Raw genomic sequence first — 18,644 nt, forward strand, 5'->3', positions numbered from 1 at the left:
TACAGTTATGTACATTCTACAGTGTGGATCTTGAGTTCCCGTGGGGCTATAGTCTGACAGAATCAGTGCTAAGTAAAGTGCCTAGAATATAGTAAGTGCTTAATGTTCTTGACTTGAGCCTAGAATTATTTCCCCTAAGATTAGAAGGTTCTCTGATCTCCCAGAGCCTGGAGAGCAAATAACACTCAGCAGGATCATTCTACTGGAGACTACCTTAATACAAACTCGAAATCAGAAATCCTTGTAGGACCTTGTAGCCTCTCTAGTAGAGCAATAGAAGGGAACAGGATTGCTCTTTGACCACATACATAAAGGGTACTCATTTGATTGGAGTGTAACTTGAGAGGTTGGGTATCCCATAGAGGTGTGGTGAGGATGGCTCACCTCATAGTAACAAAATTGTTATATTATAAACACTAGAGGTAGGGCAAAACATGTTTTATTGGGCTTTAATTGTGTAGTATAGAGGGCATAGAGGAGTAAAGAGTCCTCATTGGACTAGGGGTCAAGATACTCTAATTCCAGCCCAAACTTTGCTACTAAATAGATATATGAGAATTAGCAAGTCGCTTTACTTACAAGTCTTCAGTTTCTTCAAATGTGAAATAGAAAAGATCAGGAATTCTTAATGTTTTGTGTGTTTGTGTGTGTGTATACATGTGTATCACCAGATTCCCCTTTTGACAGTCAATGAAGTCTAAGGACCTTTCCACAGAATTATGGTTTTAAATAATAAAATGCTAGATTTTAATGAGAGGTTGTTGAAAATGGTGTAATTTCCCCCTCCATCCAAATTCACTGTTTGCCTGAGCATTCATGAACCCCAAGTAATAAACCCCTGGATTAGGTGAGATTTCCCATTTCATGGATTTTTGTTGGTAGTGTTGAGTATTGGTTCGGAAGAGTCATGATATTAATAATGCTGCTCTTCTGCTTATAGAGCTGTTGGCATTAGGCAAATTAGGATTTGAACAGAGTTGTGGTGCTATTAGATGCATGGACATAGGGAAGACATTAATCAGATGACTCAATGTGGATGAAAATTAGCTTGATTCCAATCTAAAACAACGTTCCTACCCCAAGGGACTCGTGTTAAAAAAAAAAATACTATCCTCAGCCAAAGAAGGAACTGTTGTAATCTGATTGCAGATCAAAGCACACCATCCTTCACTTTATTTTCTTCGTGAGTTTTTTTTTTATCATGTATATGATAATGTGTCTTCAATCAGGATATGGGGAATGTGGATATATACATATATCTTGCATGAAAGCACTGGTATAATGAATATTGGACTATTTACTGCCTTGGGAAGGGGGGAAGAGGGAGGAAGGAGAGAATCTGAATTACAAAATGTCAGATAACAATTGTCAAAAATTGTTTCTCTGTGTAATAAAGATAAGGTCCCAGAAGGAGGTAGCCATGTGAGTAACACCTCTTAATTATTAATCCAGGAACTTGTGGATTTCCTTGGAGAGGTCATTCCTCCCCCTGTTAATATGTCAAATTCCTAAAATCATAGATTTAGATTTGAAAAGAACCTTAGAGGATTTTTATTTCAGATCTTTCAAAATAAGGATTTTATATATGAAGAAACTAAAACCAGAGAGGTGATTCGTCTAAGGTAAACAGGAGAGCCAACACTTAAACTCGTGGTCCCCCGACTCCAGACTCCAAATCTAGCCCTCATTCCCTTGTTCTACACTGCTATTTTTTTTTCTGGGGTGATGTTGGGCCACTCACACAGTATCTGACACATAGTCATGCTTAATAGATGTTGAAATGTTGATTGAATTGAAGTCACTTCACTACTACTCTAGTCCTTAGTTTTCTGATGTGAAAAATGAGGGGGATGAATCAAGGGACCTCCAATTTCCCTTTTAGCTTTAAATCTGTGATTGTATCATTTTCCTCCATGTTGCCTTGACTATCCATATAATTTGGGAAGAGGTAGCATTTAAAATCTTTTTTTTTCCCCTTGAATTTTGCAGATGATTGTGAAGGAGAACTGAGCCTCAGATAGCATAAAGACGTTAATGAGGGATGGTGATATCTAGACTTGGAATTTTAGTTTATTTTCACCAAAACAAATCATGTACAAACAATAGTTGGGAAACTTATCAACTTTTCCCCACAGTTCTGGAAGAGTTAAAGTAGTTAGTGCTTCCCCAAGGCTTGAAGAAGAAAACCAGTAAGTTGTGAAATTATTTTTATGATGTTGACACAGATGCATTTTCTTAAAACATTTATAAGAAGCAATTTAAAAAAAAATAGCATGCCTCTTGGTTTTCAAATTCCATTTTCCTTATGTATGTGTCATCTACAGCCTCACGGGGTGGGGGGGGGAGATCGGCAACAAAAAATATTCCTCTTTTCTTCCAGTTTTCACATTCACATGGAGCATTTTAATGAGTCAGTGAACTATTGCTTACCAGTGAACCATCTCCAAGGGCTCCAATTTTCATGATTCTCTCTGAAGTCTGGGCAAACATTTAAGCATCCAGGATTAAAACAAAATTCCAGAGGAGACAAAATGTATTGTGAACTTCAGTATAGCTTTGAAATATTTTCAATTCAAATGTAATCTCCTCAATTGCAAGGACACTACTTTATATACATTTTATATCTCTTCCAGTACCAAGCATAGTATTCCACATGGTCAATATGTACTGAATTTGAAATGATCTCAGAAACATGAACAAAAATGTTGCCTACTTTATATTATAGAAACTAAGTATACTATATATATTTCATACTGTGATGAACAATTTTCAAATTATTTTCTATCTACAGTTTTGTTTGATTCTCACCGCAATCTTAAGAGGTAGGTAATATGAATATTATGATATCTATTTTTCATATGAAGACATTGAGATTCAGGAGGTTAAATGACTTACCCACAGCTCTACAAACAGAGAAAGAACAGGAATCAGGGGACTGGGGTTTAAATCTTGGCAGTATTTCTTACTGAGTGATCTTGAGGCCACTCATTTTACATCTCTAGGTTTTAGTTTCCTCTGTAATATGAGAGAATTAGATTGAACACTCAAAATTCTTCATCTTGAATCTGAAGATGACCCAGGATTATTGTGTTGGAACCTGAATTTGCATGGAAGTTTTCTAATTCTGCCTTCAGCATTCTTTCTTCTACTTGTTAATGAGGGTATGTAGCCATGCATGCTTGATAGACAACTAATGCCTATGAGAATGAAAAGTCACCTTATTTACTGACTTCCTCTCCCTGTATCTGCTAAATTCCAAGAGAAGCAGGAGGTTTCTGTAGTATAATCGCAAGCATTCTTAGAATTTGCTTCATCTTTTATCGAGGACAAAGCCTTGGGTATGTTGGACTGGAGAAAGGCTGGAAATCGAACTGGCCTCCTTTAGGATCTTGTTTTGACAGCCGTAATGAATTCTTCATTTTCTGAGCACTTTTTGGCAGCTCTTTCTGATGACCTGAACTGCCGTCTTCTTCCTTTTCAAATTGGCTATGCTTCTTTATGTGGAACTGACAAGGAGCAGGGCCTGAAGTTCTGAAGAGAAGAGAGAGGTACAGAGATATCAGGAGCCTGGCAGACCTTCAACAATTTTTAAAAAAGGAAACCATTGCTTACCATTAAGGGAAAGATCTGGAAAAGGGAGGGGTGTGTCTGTGTGTCTGTCTGTGTTTGAAGAGGCCTCTTTAGCAGAAACTCTTGCTTCTAGAGCTGATTAATCCAAATGTGATAATTGAGTTAAAGGGCGGGAGGGGGAGCTGTCTTACATCCTTCTGTTTCATTTGCCATATCTATATAAATTTTCTCACACTCCATCCCTGCGTGCTCAAAGAAAGGGGAAATATTTTTTTTCCTTTTTCTTTTCCACTTCCCCTCCCCAGAAGAGACTAAAAGAGAGAAAAAAATCTGCCGAATCTCAGGTTCAGAACAGATGCAGGCAAATGCTAGGTTAGGTACCTACTTCCACAGAAACCCTGAATTGTGTGACATCATTGCAGAGAATGACAATATCTTCCTGTTCAATAAAGCTGCTAGGCAGCATTTGACATAGAGACTATAAAAAGCATAAGGAGCATCAGAACATTAATGCCCTTAGAATATTCTTTTATCCTGGCCTATTGCTATTACTATAGTTTGCTGTTACTCTTGAGATTATTACAGTGTATTCATCCTCTGTAGCAGCCATTCCATGCTAGTGTTTAAAATATCCAAGGGATGTGAATTCTGTTTTCTAAGAGTTCACATGTTAAATGATTTAAAAGACAGGATCTACAAACATTCATCAACTTCTACCTCTTCTATTTACATGTTTTCTCTCCCTTTTTAATAATTCAGAGGGTGAAGTAGACTGTAAAATAGATTTCTTTGGAAGCATGAATAATCTCACTGCTCCTTATTCAGCGTAGCCTGCCTTCCTTCCTCCCTCCCTCCCTCCTTCCCTTCTTTCCTTCCTTCCTTCCTTCCTTCCTTCCTTCCTTCCTTCCTTCCTTCCTTCCTTCCTTCCTTCCTTCCTTCCTTCCTTCCTTCCTTCCTTCCTTCCTTCCTTCCTTCCTTCCTTCCTTCCTTCCTTCCTTCCTCCCTCCCTCCCTCCCTCCCTCCCTCCCTCCCTCCCTCCCTCCCTCCCTCCCTCCCTCCCTCCCTCCCTCCCTCCCTCCCTCCCTCCCTCCCTTCCTCCCTCCCTTCCTTCCTTCCTTCCTTCCTTCCTTCCTTCCTTCCTTCCTTCCTTCCTTCCTTCCTTCCTTCCTTCCTTCCTTCCTTCCTTCCTTCCTTCCTTCCTTCCCCCCCCCTCTCTCTCTTACCTTCTGTCTCTGTCTTAGAATCAATACTAAGTGTTGTTCAAAGGCAGAAGAGTGGCTAGGCAATGGGGATTAAGTGACTTGTCCAAGGTCACATAACTAGGAAATTTCTGAGGCCAGATGTGAGCCCAGAACCTCCTGTCTCTAGGCCCAGCTCTCAATCCACTGAGCCACCTAGCTGCCCCCTTCAGCATAGGATTCTCTGGGCAGTGGAATTCTGAAATGAGCTTAGAATAGGAAGACCATAGGGAATGAGCTCTGAAGTGAGAGTTGTAAGGATGGATAAAGAGCTATAACTAGTAATATTGGTGCTTAGAGCAAGCAGATGAGGTGGAGAGGAGAGATTAAAAACAGGTCTTGTTGGGTCTTGGAACAGAGACACTTGCCTTTATGTATAAAGAACCTAGGGCACTGTCAGGTTACTCTTGGAGCTAGAGGAAATGATGGGCTAGAGGGAAAATTCAACTGGAAAATAGCTATGAGGTGGGTAGGGAAATGAAGTAATCTGGTATCTTCCTATTTAAAATAATTATTCTTGCTAACTAGGTGCTAATTGCAGTTGCTTTTAATTGTCCAGGGTGTTCAAATGCTATTGTAATCTTCCAAAATTCATTGCCCTCAGGAAAAGCCCATGGCATCTCACTATATGGCTCTGGATAGAACAAGATAAAGTGATAGATGGGAGCAAAATTATTTAGATTGGACATATTTGTGAAGAATTATGAGTTTAATACAGAAAACACTTAAAATGTATGGAAATTTTTAAAGATTTAAATCTAGATATATGCAAAAGAGATATTGTTGGCAGTGGCATTTTGGAATGAATTAAAATGAGGCAATCCTGAAAACAGAATGGGCATAAAAGATATCATTGTTCATATACAAAATGATAAAAAAAAAGAGGATAGGTACTTAACTTAAAGGCAATATATATATATATATATATATATGACTATGAAGAAATAAAAACAAACTGAGCATGATGTAAGAGAAGAAAAGAAGAAACAGGTGATTTCAAAGAGATGTGGAAAGATTTTGTACCAACAGATGCAAAGTGAAGCCGACCCAGAAGAACAAATTATACTATAGTATCAGTATTATTAAAAAATATTAAAAAACAGTTTTGGAGACTTTTGTAAACTGATGGGGAATGAACAAAAGATAGAGGACACTGGGAGAAGATATCAGAGAATGCTCTGATGTGTCAAAGATGGCAGAAGGCCAAGCAGATTGAAAATTGGATTTGTGAATTGTCTGTAAACAAGTGTGGACAGAAAACGTGAGGAAGAGGACAAGCTTATTTGAGGGAACTACAGGAAGGAATTAGATGAGAGGAAGAAGAAATAGATTCAGAGAGCTCAGGACTGTAGAGGAGGATGAAGATGGAGAAGTAGTTTGGTTAATGGGGTAAGAGGGTGAGGGAAAATGTTACTAGCATTATTTTATAGTTGAAGAAGCTTTTGAAACAATATTTTACACATGATTGAGATGCCTACAGGTAATTCAGGTAGAGATATCCAGCAAGCAGGTGGAAATGAGGTGGAGCTCAGTAGAGAAGTGAGGGCTAGATAGAATGGATTTGGAGTTTACTTGCATAGAGGAGATAAATTGAGAAAAGAGAAGAGACCCTAAGGCATAGCCTGAGGGTTCACCAAGACACAGGGAAAGTACCTAGGTGATGATCCTGCAGAGAAAATGGAAAAGAGTCAGTCTGGTTGGTAAGAAGACAGCTACAATAGAGAAATGCCACGAAAATCTAAGAAGGAGAGAGCATTCAGAAAGAAGTCAGTTGTGTTGAAAAGAGGTCAAGAAGGAAGAGGACTGAGACAAAACCATCAAATTTTTTAAAAGACATACCAATGGCAGTGTAGGAGAAAAAAGTTTCAATCAAATCATGAGCAAAGAAGCCAGAGTGTCAGTGGCTGAATAGGAGATGTGACAATGGAGGCATCAAATATAGAGAACTTTTCCTAGGAATTTAGCTGTGAAAAGGGAAAAAATATTGAGGATGATGGCTTTAGAGGACGATATAGTCAAGTAGAGATTTTTTTTTTTAAGAAGGGAAGAGATCTGTGAGTGCTTGAAGGAAGCAGAGAAGGTACCTTCTCTGGAAATAGAGGATAGGAATTTAGATTTAAGAATGTGGTTGAAGGAGCAATCTGTCAGAGGAGAAGGGACAGCATGTGATGAAGGAGACAAGGGGTTGGTTTTGGCAAGGAGAAGACCAAAACTACAGCAAAGGAAGAGGGGATAAGGAAAGCCACTAACTAAATTGAAGTATGGAAATAGGGAGGAGAGGGAAATGGAAACAGATGTCCTCAATATTTTTTCAATACATTATGAGGTGACTGAGAAGGTTGGGGGAAAATAGTGAGATAAGCAGAGAATATGATGGAGAATTGATTAGGGAATAGTAAAATGATTGGCCTGCAAAATGAAGAGCCTATTTAAGATGGGATTGCTTACATTTTTAATGGATTTAAGCATCAAGGTTATACAACTTCTTCCAGCAGTGTTCAGCAGCAAAAATATGCAAGTAGTAGTGGAGAAGGTAGATGGTAGAAGTAATTCAGGAGTCAAAGATGGAAGGTGATAAGCGGAGATAGGACAATTTAAGAAAAGAAAGAAAAAAGTACTTATTAAGCCTCAGTTATGTGTCAGGTACCATGCTTAGTGCTTTACAAATACTTGATTTGATCTTCACAACCCTGAGAAATAGGTGCTATGATTATCCTTTATCTACAGTGGAGGAAACTGAAGGAGACAAAGGCTAAGTGACTTATTCAGAATTACAACAGTTAATAAATATCTTAGGACAGATTTGAACTTAAGTATTTCTGGTTCTAGGCCTAGTGCTCTATCTGCTATGGCACCTAGCCTAGAGCCTTTCTGTCCAAGACAGCAAAAGACATAGTATATTGGTTTTGGTTCCTTTGCTGCTTCTAGCTCATGGTGGAATAGATTCTGTGACGTGTGGATGAAAATGAAGCATTAAATTACTCTGATTTCTATAGACTAGACTACATTTGAATAAAATAGAAGTAGAATAGCACCCCTTCTTGAGCTACTGCTACTGATTTGTGGGGAAGGTAACTACTGCATCCTTGGGTTCAAGGAAAGTATTGTTGGTATTATTGGTCTGTTCTTCAGCTTTGGAGTCCCCATGGAGGGACTTAATTTTAACAGTCAATGGGTAGACACAATTAACTCAAAACAATGACATTTATTAAGATGGTATAGTAAGAATGGTAGCTATCATACATTCTTCCCACATACCAAATAAGTATATTTTCCCACAGATTCAGGCAGTGCTCATGGAAAGAATGGAAACAAACAATACAATAGTAATGCACTTGTGTAGCCAAGTAATTTACATCTCTGCTACAAAAGTATCTATTATATCCTTTCTTGTGGAATTCTCTCTTTTGGCACAAATTTCTTTGCTAAGTGGATCATTAAACTGGGCTCCTTGGGTTTGTTCTTTTCTTAGCTTAACTCTTGATTATCAGGGCTAGTCTCCTTTTGAATTCCAATAAATTCTCTTTTGTACTGCTAGAGAACTTGTTCCTTGAAAATGATTCTTGCCTTAAACTGCTTGACTTTCTGAAGTGATTTTTGTTCTGTCTTACTGGGTGGGTAGGACATTGCAAGAAGACATGATAGGTGGGGGTAGGATGAGGAGAAGAGAAAATCCCCTCCCTACTGAAGTCACATTCTATATAGCTACTACCTGCCTTGAACTCTCAAACCATCTTAGAGTTCAAAGGCTTGTCTCTTAAAGGTCCCTCTTAAGAGAAATTAGAAAGGAGGGGAATGACTGGAGATGAAGCTAAGGTTTTGATGAAACAAAGCTCAGGAAAAGCCAGAAGATATAGTTGGCTGAATTTTGGAGTCAAAAGAAAAAGAAGAAAAAAAGTGATAGTTTTTCTCTATGGATCACTATAAAGTAGGGCACCTAAGAAGGAGAGTCCTAGATAGGACATTTCTCCAGAATTTGTTGGAAAACCATGTCTCTTGAATGAAGTTCCCATAGTGTGGTATCTATTCTGGGTTACACAATCGAATTTTACTCAAATTGAAAGACCATAGGATGGGACCCCAAGTGGGTTACTATCTCAGGTTCAAGTAACAGTCTTATGGGACTATACTCCTGAGACTATACATTATAGCTCATATATTCCCACTAGTAGTTTTTCAGTAGAAGCAATTAGCTCAAAGCAAAGGTGCTTGATAAGATGGTAGAATAGGAATAGTAACTATGGGTTCAAATCCTAATTCCTGAGACCATTTCTTTGCCTACTATGCCACCCTGACTCTCCTAATAGTACCAAAATGACTTTTTGTTATTAGTGATATTAAACATTGGTTGCTTTATGAGACATTTTGTCCATTTAGGTAGCCAGAAGTGGCTTTTAGGGAAGTTCTAGTTCCTTTTCTGTTGACAGTGAAATCCAATTGTCCTTTGTTAATTGCTTATGTACATGGACTGAAGCTGGCTGTTACCCTGCCTTATTTAAAGTACAGCTGTGGTGCCTGCTTGCTGCAGTGGGAGAGCAATTTTAAACTTTAAAATAAAAACTAACTTTTCTTCTGTTAGCCTGTCCAAATGATCACAAGCTAGATACCCCCCCCCCCAAACAAAAACCTCTGTTGCCATTTACCATGTGGAGAGCTCCTTGATTTTTAACAAACCCATCCCCCTTTTATTAATGCAATAGTATAGCTCTTATCTTGCTGGATTTGAAACTGCTTCTTCAAGGCCAACATCAGAGAGTATGAGGAAGAGAGAAGAATGGGGCCTTGAACAAACAAAACCCTGAGAGGATATCTCTGAAGTTTTCCATATCTCAATCCAAATCTGTACAAATCAAGATTTTATAATCATAACCAGGCTATCTGAGAGAAAGCAGGAGAGGTATCTTTTTGGATTGTGAGAATTGATAGGGTTCAAAAAGGGCAAAATGACAGATGTTGGAGGGGATATAGAAAAATGGGAACATTAATACACTGTTGGTGGAATTGTGAACTGATCCAACTATTTTAGAGGGCAATCTGGACTTGTGCTCCAAGAGTTACAAATCTCTGACCCATCAATAACACAATTAAGCTTATTTCCTAAAGTGATCAGGAAAAAAGGAAATGAACCCATATGTTCTAAAATATTTATAGCAGCTCTCTTTGTGGTGGCAAAGAACTGGAAATTGAAGGGATGGCCATCAATTGGGGAGTGGCTAAACAAGTTGTGCTATATGGTTGTGATGGAATGCTTCTGTCATAAGAAACAATGAACAGGTTAATTCTGGGAAGCCATGGAAAGACCTATATGAAATTATGGAGAGTGAATTGAGCAGAACCAAGAGAACATTATATATAGCAACAGAAATATTGTTTGAAGAATGACTTGTGTATGCTCAACTCCAGAGAAAGACCTGATAAATAGAAATAAATAAGACATAGTTTTATATATACATATGACTCTTTGTTAAATGATGACTTCTCTAATAGGAGAGAAGGAAGAGAGGGATAGAGGGAGCTAACTGGGTATTTTAATATAACAAACAAATATATTTTTAAAAATTGATAACATTCTCCAAGTTTTTTTACAATTAAAACTACAGGATATTAGAGTTGGAAAAGACCTCCACAGTTATCTTGTCTAACTGGTCCTAAGCATGAATCTTCTACAATATCCCCAACATGTGGGCCCTAGGCTCATAGCACAGGGTCTGGAACATAGGAGGCACTTAATAAATTGATTGTGACTCATCTGACTATCATCAGATTTCTTCTTGGTAAATTTGAGGAATGGGAAAACCATTTGGGGGTGGGGCATGCTACTTTACAGAAATCTTAAACTGCTCTTATTTTCAGGGTTTTATTCCTTGATATTAAAGTCAAAATCTGGTTTTGTGACTTCTATCTACTGCCCCTAGTTCTTCCTTCTGAGGTCAAGTAGAACAAATTTATTCTTTTTCCCACAGGACAGCCGATAAAATCCTTGAAGACAGCTATGGTGTCCTCCCTAAATCTTTTCTTTATTTTCAACAACCCAAACTCCTTCAGATAATTCTCATATAAGATGATCTAAAATCCCTTCACTGTTTCATACAAATATAAGTTCATTAACTATGTCACAAGGACATTACTTGTGTAATACCTGGAATCACAAGTTTCCTGATATCATCTAAGCTCTATATTAGCTTTTGGGAGCCCAGTTTTATCATGTTGCTTATTCATTTTAATCTTCTAGTTCATTATGACCTTCAGGTTGTTTTTCATACAAATTGTTGTTTAGTAATTGTTTTATCCTGTAGTTGTACAGTTCATATTTTAAAAACCTGTTAGGAATTTACATTTATCTTTATTAAACTTAATCTTTACTAGATTTGACCCTGTGTTCTAACCTCATTTTCCTAATTATTTAGGATTCGTATTTTCTAAGGAACTCTCATTTTTATTCTGTTTTCATCTCTCATTCATTCCCCCAACTTTGGCCCTTACTTCTCTAAGATTATTTCTGAAATATATGTGTTTGTTGTTACCTTCATCCAAAACTGTCTAGTAGGACAACCTGCCCACCACTTCCCACCAGGTTCTACTAGTATACTTCAAATTCAACTTGCCTCCGTGGTTGAAAGTTGCAAAAATGTAAATTTAGGCTAGATATATAAAAAAAAAATTTCTTAACATTCAGAGCTGACCAGGAGTGGAATGAACTTCCTGGTGACAGAGTGGATTTCCCTATTTTGGAGATCTTTAAGCAGAGACTGAATGATTATTTGTAATATTGGGGCTCATTTCAGGTGTGAGTTAACTGGGCATCCCTTTCAACACTAAAATTCCATAATTATGATATTATACATTTAAAAAATCTTTTAAACCAGGCCCATTCTTCCTGACTCTGCCACCACTGAGGTCCAGAAAGGTTGAACCTGTTGCCATATAATCTTAGGCAAATCTTAAATTCTTCTGGGCTTCAATTCTTCATCTGTTAAATGAAGGGTTTGGTCTAAAGTGTTTTATAGTTCTGTGATCCTCTGATGATATAACGTGTTTGTACCCCAATCTTGGTGGAATATTTTTGTTGGACCCTTTCTCCAATGTCCCACATTGCAGAGGATTTAATAAATCCTGTGAGTCTTACACAGTTGCAGCCTCACCTAGAGACATTTGGTAAGAGCTGAGAAGTTCCCTGTCTAGCCTTATTGCATATTACTGCTCTTCTCAATTTCTCTGTGCTCTAAACCAGAGGTTATTAAACTTTTGGGGCTCTGAGATCCCTATATACTCTTAAAAATTGTTGATGAGATGACCTCAGTGAGCTTTTGTTTATATTGGTTATATCTATTGTTATTTATCATATTAGAAATTAACACATATATTTAAAAATTATTAATTCATTAAAAACAAACTCATTACATGTTAACAAACATTTTTATGAGAAATAGCTATATTTTCCTAAACAAAAAGTATCAAGAAGAGTGGCACTGTTTTATAGATTTTTGCAAATGATTCTCTTATCTGTTTCTACATTCAATCTCTTGCAATATATTGTTTTTAGTAAAAATCAGACCTCATCCATATTTGTAATTAGAAAATGGAGGAGTATTTCCATAGGCAGATACTGTCTTAGCATTATTAAGAAAATGATTTTTTAATTTGTGGACCTTCTGAAGGGGGTGTTGTAATATACTTGAGAACTTCTGGGCTAGAGAACTTATCTCTTGAACCAATATCCAATGCTTTCCTTCCACTAAGTTTATCTTGTTCTCTCTACCTGAAGGATCCTACTTCTAATTCACTTGTTGAATTCCAATGCTTTTTAAAATCCAAATTCAAATGCTACTTCTATGAAGAATTTTTTGCTTCTCCCAGTTTACAATGGCATTTTCTTCCCATGGGCCTCACATACTATTTAATTTCACTCTTCTCAGTTGTTTTTAATTGAGATTAGATTATAAAATCCTTAAAGTCAGGGTTTGGTTTTGCCTTGATTCATATGTTGTATCCCCAGCATTAAGCACATTGGTTGGCATATTGTATGTACTTAATAAATTTTTTGTATTACCATTACATGTATATCACAGATATCAAACTATAAGGTCCACAAGGAGAGTTAACATATCTTCTAAAACCTTTGGGGCTCCCCTAATTTCTAACCCAGTGTATTGCACAGAAGTTGTTTGACAAACATTTGTCAAACGGGATAGAATATTTTGTAGGCATAGAGGGAGATAATCTAGTGGATTTCAGAGGACAGGACAACTTGTATGAGCAAAGACTTTTAGTTTAAGGTGAATTCATTATAAGCAAGGGATGCTAGAAAGGTTCTAGGGTGCTCTGAGTCAAAGATGAGCATTTTAAGATATAAAAGCAGATTGAAATGATAAGTTAATAAAAAATAAAAAATAAGGTAATAAAATCTATTTAGAATAATAGATTTAAAGATGAGAGGGACCTAAGGATCTACTGATTCCACCTTTCTCATTTTACAGGTGAGGAAACTGAAGCACACAGTTAAAGTGACTGACCCAGGGTTAAACATGTAGCAAATAGCTGAGTCAGAATTTGAACTCAGGTTTTCCTGACTTGAAGCTCAACACTCTTATCTGCTGTTACTACATTACTGGACTCTTGCAATTGCTCTCTTTATTGAGGCACTGGGAAACTGATTAAAGACCATGATTAGCTGTTTTAAAGAGACAATTGGGAATTATTGTAAGCTTCTGAAGGGCATGGGGTGAGTTCATCAAGGTGGTGCTTAAAGATACAGCATAATATATTATTTAGTACCTTTTATCTTAGAATTTTAGAGTTCTTTGACACAATCAAGTATTTACTAAGCACTTCCAAAGGGTTGCTATTGAACCTTGCTTCAATTGCTAGTGAGATTAAAAAAGTCCTTCCCCTTGAACTCTTATTCTTTTCTTATCCTCTCAAAACCCCTTGATTTCCTAATTCTCTTTCTCTTCCTTTACTCCAGTCTCTGAGAATGAGGTAGCCCTTCACCTTGACAAGGCCTGCTTCTCTTTATCATCCCTTCTCATCATCTCATTCACCAGATTCCTCCCTGAGTCATTCCTCTCTCTAATCTTCAACCCTTTCCAAATATACAAAAATCATCATTTTCCCTTTCAATTTTGTTTTAAGCTGATTCATATAGTTTGTTTTCTGACAGATTCCTTTATGAATCAGACAAGTTTATTTGAGATAACTTTTGCTTGTTAAAATGTGCATTGCTAATATTTGTTCCATTACCATATCCAAGTATTGTAGCATTTATGAGAAGCTCATAAATGTTCTTCCTCCAACTCCCTTTTTCTTTTAAGGAGACATGTATTTCTTTACTTTTATGTAATATAAGTCCAGACAGCTTGCCTGAGATCTTTATGGACTGTAGTTCCATAGCATAAGATTTGCCTGTTGACTGAAAAGCTGAGTGATCAACTTTAATTACTTAATCCCTTTTGGGGAACTTTGGAATTTTTCTGAAATTGTTTCCTTTTGATAATTTTTTTGTCCTAGTGAGAATTGAGCTAGGAACTCCATTTGGATTGTCTTAAGGTATTGACAGGAAGATTTTGGGGAAATATGTGATGCCAGAGAAAACTTGTATCAACTTCAGGTTGAATTGCTTTATGTGGTAAATAAGAAAGCCAAAGAAGAGTTTTCAACCAGAACAACTTGGTTTCTCACCTGTAAGGTGTGACATGACTTTCAGTTACTCTGAGCCCTTATTCCTTTGGGGAGAGCTCCATGTACCCTGGAAGCTTTATAGAGACAAAGTTTTCCTTCTGAGAATGGAAGGTTGGTTTTCTTTTCCTTTTTATTTAGATGGGTATGACCTTTTGCAAAATAACTAAGCAAGTAGTAAATTTTGTAAAATGCCCTTTGTTGGTTGAATCTGGATAATTCTGTGTTTGGAACAATTATTATTTCTGCCTGTATATTTTGGGGGTAGTGTAAAATTTGTGACACATGGAATTTCTCAAAAATCTTTAGCATAAGATGCAGAGATTTGATATTGGCTGAGAAAAAGAAAGGTAGATTAGTGGAAAGAACAGACAAACTGTAGTAAAATATTTTGGTAACCTTGTATTTGACAAAATCATAGACCAAGGTTTTTAGAATAAGAAATCACTATATGGTAAAAATTAATGGGACAACTGTAAAGTAGAGTGGCAGAAACTAGGTATATAACAATATTATGCCATTCACTGAGATAAGATAAAAATGAATACATAGTCTAGATATATAAAGGAGACATAAGTAAATTAGGATAGGGAACATATTACCTATTAGATTTATGGAAAGGAGAGGAATTTATGAATAAATAAGAGATAACCATTGTGAGATATAAATTGGATAATTTTGAGTACAATAAATTAAAAAGGTTTTGTACGAATAAAATAAGTGTTGCCAAGATAGAAGGAAAGCAGAAAATTAGGAAAAACATTACTATAGCTAGCCTCTTAGACACAAGTTTCTATCTAAACTGTATAGAGAATCTTGTCAAATTTGTAAGAATAAGAGCCATCCCCCAATTGTTAAAAGGACAAAAGATGTGAACAGACAACTTTTAAGTAAAGAAACCAGTCATATATAGATATATGAAAAAATTCTCTAAATCACTGCTGATTAGAGAAATGCAAACCAAAACAATTCTGAGATAGAATCTCATACTCATCAGTTTGGTTAAAATGACAAAAAGGAAAATTGACAAATGTTGGAGGGGACATGAAAAAATGAGGACATTAATAAACTGTTGATGGAACCATATATGAGTTGATCCAAGCATTTTTGAGAATAATTCAGAATTATATCCATAGAGTTATAAAATTGTGTATACCCTTAGATCCAGCAATATTATTGCTGGGTCTCTTTCCAAAGGAGACAAGGGAAAAAGGAAAAGGTCCTATATGTTCTGAAATATTTATAGTAGCTCTCTTTGTGGTGGCAAAGAACTGGAAATTGAAAGAATGTCCATCACTTGGGAAATTCCTAAACAAATTGTGGTATACAACTGTAATATAATACTACTGTGCTATAAGAAATGATGAGAAGGCTAATTAAAAAAAAACTTGGAAAGAACTACATGGGATAATAAACAGTGAAATGGGTGTAACTAAGAGAACATTATATACAGCTACAGATTTTAACACTTACTTATGAATGTTACCTCCAGAGAATGAACTGAAAAATGGAAACATGAAATATATCATATATATATGTATATGTATATATATACATATTTGTTTGCTGGATGATGCCTCCTGTGATGTGGGGAGGTAAGGAAGGGGCTGAGATACTTGTAAATAAATTCTGTTAATAATAATTTAAAAGACCTCAACTGATTAGAAAGGCTCTTGATAAACATCTCCAAGTCACTAGAGAACTGTCCAGATTTTAGATCTAAGGATTTTGCCCCAAACACTGCAGCTTAGTTATTGGGGACAGCAAATTAAAAAAAGGGGGGGGGATCCAATAAATAAAAAATATGAAGTGTGAACTTGTTCTTAAACAATTTGAAAGGGCTGAAATACTGTGATCATTGGTTGAAGCAGATGACGCCACCCACACAAGAAATAGTTCATGATTAGTTGGAGTGAATCAGTTATGCCCTGTAAGGCTATGTATTATACTCCAAGCCACCTTTAGTGAATTTGTAGATTCAAGAGCACCTTGAGGAAAGTTTCCCCTACAGCAGAAGTGAGCAGTGGAAGGGAGTATGATTCCAACCCCTTCCCCCAACACTATGGATCATGTCAGTCATCATAGTCTGGACCAGTAACTAACAGTAGGGGGGGGGGGAGAGAGAGAGAGAGAGAGAGAGAGAGAGAGAGAGAGAGAGAGAGAGAGAGAGAGAGAGAGAGAGAGAGAGAGAGAGAGAGAGAGAGAGAGAGAAACTAATCTACACTAAGGGTGTCAAATGCATTGTATGGCAAAACTCTCTAGCATAGCAGAACCAGATTAAAATGTAATTGGGAATTGTGGAGCAAAATAAAAAAAAATGCATAGACATTATATTTCAAAATTAAGACAAGATATGTTCCTCAGGGATTCTTATGTATGGTTTAGTGGCTACCATTTCTATGAATTTGATACTACTTTTCTGTAATATATGCCCTCCTGAGACCTGTATATTTTTCTATCTCATTTATTGGTAGGGTCTTTGAAAGATGCCTTTAGTAGTGAGCCTTTGTCAGAAGTTTTTCCTTCCTTAAAATTTTTGCTGGTCTATGACAACACATACACACACATTTTAGAATAAGTAACTTGGATACTTCTCAAATAGGAAAAGGTTCATACAGAGCAGGTAAACAGAATAAAGTCAACTTAAGGGTTAAGATTGAATGTAATGTCTTGCCCAGAAAGAAAGAAAAGAAAGGAAGGAAGGAAGGAAGAAAAATAGGTCAGGATAACTTAAAATTTTTGTTTACTAAGCATCTCTTGGACACTTACTATATCTTTGGACTAGATGTTATGAATCTAGGCTCTATGTTATGGGTGAAATGGTTTATATGCATTAGAGAAAGACATTTAACCTATGTATACAAAAAGTCCTCAAGGTTTTGTCTTCACAGAAGCTCAAAATGGAGGTGATGCTTTGATAAAGTTATTTTTTCTTTTAATAAGCTTTATCAATGTTTTTTATTTTATTTATAGTCATATCTTGACACAGTGAGCCCTCTAATTTTTCCCCAACCTTCCCATGAAGTGGGACCCCTTCTTATAAAAAAAGAAACACAATTCTAAAGAACTAAAGAAAAACATAGCTAACGTGGTAATCACATCTGTAGAAGCACTCTTCTCTAGTAGTGTCCCACCTATCTGCTAGTTGGAGAAAAATATGTTCCATTATCTGTCCCCCTAGACAATTATTGTTTTCCCATTTACCCAATGGAATATAAGCTTTTTGATTATAGACTATTTTCTTTCTTGTCTTTATATGCCCAGCACCTAGCATAATGCAAAGCAGTTAGTAGCTGCTTAATAAATGCTTGCTGAATAAGTAAATACTCAGAGTTCAGTTTTCAGTGCTTTTAAAAGGAACTCCTCACAACTCCATGAACCTCAAGAATATAAAGACTTCCAAATTTCCTTGACTTAAACATATCAGGACTCATTCAATAGGATCTGGGTACAAAGAAGCATCTTTGTAAGGGATATGCTATTCATTTTACCACTTGTTCTAAAACAAGGGTTCTTTTAAAAAATTTATATTTTTTTCAGTTCCAAATTCTCTCTTTCACTTCACACTCTCCTTCTATGAAGAAGGTGAGAAATATAATACCCATTATGCAGATGAAGTCATGCAAAACATGTTTTCTCATCAGCCATATTATGAAAAAAGAAGCAAGAAAAATAAAGTTTATCAGTTCACTGTCTAGATGTAGATGGCAACATCAGGAGTCTCTTGGAATTGTTATGGATCATTAATTAATTACAGATACATAATTAATCAATAATTAAACTTATGCTCCCTTCCACTGATTGCTTCTGCTATAGGTGAAACTTTCCTCAAGGTGCTTTTGAACCTACAAACTCACTAAAGTGGTTTGGAATGTAATACATAGCCTCACAGGGTATGACTGATTCTCTCCAACCAACCAATCAACAATAATTGCTAAGCCTTTTGTAGTTGATTAAAGTTAAAATATTGCTGTTATTGTGCACATTGTTCTCTTGGTTCTGCTCACTTCACTTTGCATCAATTCATAAAAATCTTTGTAAGTTCTTTTGAAATCATGCTCTTCATTATTTCTTCCAACACATATACTTGCATATACAATAATTTGTTCACCTATCTTCATGGACATCTTCTCAGTTTCCAACTCTTTGCTACCATAAACA

The sequence above is a fragment of the Monodelphis domestica genome, chromosome 3 (genome assembly GCF_027887165.1).
Source record: "Monodelphis domestica isolate mMonDom1 chromosome 3, mMonDom1.pri, whole genome shotgun sequence".
Lineage (NCBI taxonomy): Eukaryota > Metazoa > Chordata > Mammalia > Didelphimorphia > Didelphidae > Monodelphis > Monodelphis domestica.